The sequence below is a fragment of the Eretmochelys imbricata genome, chromosome 2 (genome assembly GCF_965152235.1).
Source record: "Eretmochelys imbricata isolate rEreImb1 chromosome 2, rEreImb1.hap1, whole genome shotgun sequence".
NCBI lineage: Eukaryota > Metazoa > Chordata > Testudines > Cheloniidae > Eretmochelys > Eretmochelys imbricata.
The window spans coordinates 192349037-192352579 of record NC_135573.1 but is presented as its reverse complement, the minus strand read 5'-3'; positions in this window follow the sequence as shown (position 1 = coordinate 192352579).

The window sequence follows — 3543 nt, the reverse complement described above, 5'->3', positions numbered from 1 at the left end:
CAATGAGAAGAAAATGAGAACTCCCAAAAGCTTAGGTTGAGTTCCCCTAGGTCTCAGAGTCTTTGATTCCCAAATCTATACAGTCTACTGAGTCTAAAATAACATCTTGCCTCCACTTGCTTATAGGAATCTTCAGATGGAATCCATGCAGACCCTTCCTCTGCTGAAATCACCGTTAGCCAGTCAACTAACTGATTAAACAATCACTCAGTTAAGTGTATAGATTTAAAAAAAAAACAACCCACCCAGTTACAAAAAATACAAAACTGAAAATAGTAAAATATAAATGACTCTTTCCCTATTACTACATTTAAAGAAAAGTTGGTGAATCGCACGAGTTGAGACAATTTAAAACAGTCTGGCCAAAATCAAAACAACATTCAAAGCATACAATTAAAATAGAAGAAATTATTTTCCCCTCCCAATTTCCCTTTGCTATAATTAACATTGCCCAGGCTTCCCTGTTAGAGGATTAACAATGTCACTAACCTGCTGCAAAATACATCACTGTTTGAGAAAACAGCCTGCTTTCTGCTCCTGGGCTCAGCTTCTCCCAACTCTCACTAGGCATGGCCCCCCTGCAAAGCAGCTGCCCCTGCCCTGACTGCTTGCCCTCATGGAGTCTGACCCCAGCAAGAGGGGAACCTATTGGACAATACCCAAAACTACCACATTCAATTCCAGAAGCTTCTGGAAGATTCAGCCTAGCAACAATGACCCAGACACAACTCACTCCTACCTCCCCTGGATGGGTCTCTCTGGAGATACCTGCCTATTAGGCACATGGGTTACAAGTGGATTTACTCTTACTATATATACTAGCATGGGAGAAGAATCATTAGCTGGTATAATGTACTTTCCTCACTTGCAAAAGGCTGCACAGACTTATCCTGTAACAAGATGGGGCAACTGCAAGGCTCGCTTTCAGTGTCGGACAGTTGTGAAGTCACAGAGAACCCTTCACTTGTAGGGCTCATAATCTGTCTGCATCCTTTTCCAAGCATGCTTTTCTGATCTGCCTCCCCATGCAATCCACCATTCCACTTCAAAAAAGGAATAAAGGGACATTCTAGCATCACAGCAATCAGTGCCCTTCCATGTCCTGTTGCTCTCCCCCACCAGACAAGCCCCAGATCCCTTGCCCAGTTACTAAATTGTCCTGTCCCTACATGTACTGTCTACATAGTCTCCTGCCAACTGTTTTATTTCATCCAGGGCCTTACAAAATCTTGGGCTTGCTCTTGGTAGAACATAAACATCTAACGCTTGTTTGGAGCATGGGAATAAAAATCATGTTGTTCAACGTAACAGATGCTCAGTTATTTTTGCTAGTGATTGTAACGTCTGGCAGCCAACAAGATGTTAATTAGGATTTAAGGAAGTAGAAGACCTAAGGAGAAAGAGGCTTCCCTCCAGGTTACCAGAGTATAGTGGAAGAGCTTATAGGGTGGCTAGTGCTGTGAAGTTAAAAACCCGTTTGCATATTGGAGCTAAGACTTCGTATGGAGAATTTTTTATATAGAACCAGGACCCTGTTTGTCTGTCCCATGGCTCTTTGCATTGGGGTCTAGAATATAGCTGAGCTGGCAATAATTTAAGCAAAAATTTTCATGCAAGTCTATGCAAAACTTTCAACCAATTTAGCATATTTCACACTGCCCTAAATTGTTTATTTTTGCAAAGATTATGGGGGATTGACAATTCATAGCAAAACCTGTGAAAACAAAAAATCTACCTGTGTGAATTTTAGCAGAGGTGTCCTCCAACAGACACAAAATTTTCAGGACCTAAATGCCTTAACAGCCTGTTTTATTTTCAAAAGTCACTCAGCGACCTCAGAGCCTAAATCTCACTGACAGTTAATGGGACTTAGGCTCCTAAATGGCTGAGTAACTTTTAAAATGGGACTTGGGTTCCTAAATCACATAGGTGCTTTGGAAAATTTTACCAATAGCATGAGAGATGAAGCCTAAAGCTAGAAGACAGGGAGCCCTGAATTCTACTCCCAACAACTGCTACTAACTGCCATTAAAACTTTGCAGTTACATGGCACTATTAAATAACAGGCTGTTAACAGGAAAATATTGTTATTCGTATTTTACAGATGGAGAAATTGAGAGTCAAAAGCTAGTTACTTGGTAACATTTTCAAAAACACCTCAGTGACTTAGGAGACTACACCTCATTTTTAGACTTTATTTAGGAAGTTACAGGCTTCACTGAAAGAAAATGAGACTTAGGCCTTGTGTACCTGGTAAAGTGTTTTCAACATTTTTTGTTGTTGCTATCACTATACAGATCAAACGAAACAAAAAGAGCATAGCTACATTGCTTTGCCTAAAGCAGCTTAAACTACTTCCCCTGTGAATCATAGCATCCAGGCAGCGCTGCTCTTTTTCAAAATAAGCACACAGCATTTTGGGCAGGGATCCGAAAGTGCAATGTTCTGCTAGACTCAATGTGTTATAGGCTGTTTATCGCAGTGGATTGCGGGACAATTAGTGGAACTGAGTGGAATTCTGGGACTTGAGGTCAAATTCATGATTCTGTCCACAGTATTCCACAATTGATTGGGGTTTTGCCGGCCAGTACATTTTCAAACTGTTTCCGGATCAAATTTTCAAACTGCTGTCAGGTAGCACTGAGGAAAAACTATTGCAAGCACTTTCACCCTCTGCCTTTAGCCACTCAGCAAGGTGGTGACAGGACCAAACTAAAACCTACATCTCACCCCTCTACTCCAGGTCTGCGGACACCCTCTCATTCAAATCCCCAGAGCCACAAGATAGTGTCAGCAACGATGAATGCCTTGTCTAGCCCAGGATTTAAAGGTGTGACGTTAGCTCAAGCTATGAGAGTAGCTAGCTCAGTCAATTTAACACCTTCTGAAACTCTAGCCAAGACAAAGAAGTTGTACTTTAGAATGTGATAAACTGGTCAAGTTAACTAGGGGAAATTTTGCCTGTAGTTCAAATCTAACATCACACCTTTAAATCCTAGGGCTCATCTACGCTTAACACGCTACAGCAGTTCAGCTGCGCTGTAGCACTTCATTGTAGACATTACCTATGCCAACAGGAGGATTGTTCCCTACAGTATACACTCCAGTGCTTTGTCCAAGCTAAACTGAAACGGCCCAAGCAATTGGGTTTCCAATGACTCCCTTAAGGCACTACTCCATAATCCAGCATTTCATTCAAAAAGATTTTGCCGATGTTCAGCCTCAAATATTCCCCTTGATAATCCATCCGTCACTGCACTACCCAAGTGCAATTTTAACAAGTCACGATTTCTCATTGAGAATTGAACCTGGGATTTCCATTGCTAATAGCCACTTAAGCTAAAGGAATGGCTCCATTATCTGGTAGATGTAGTAGACTAATTTCCTCTGTGGACAGGCTACTAGAAGGGGATACGTAACACAGTGAACAAGCTACATAATGAAGTATGAAGAGCTGCTGTAAATAAAAATATCCTTCACTCCAAATAACTCCAAGTGACACTTCCATTAGTTTCCCAGTTTAAAAGAATACACACACACACA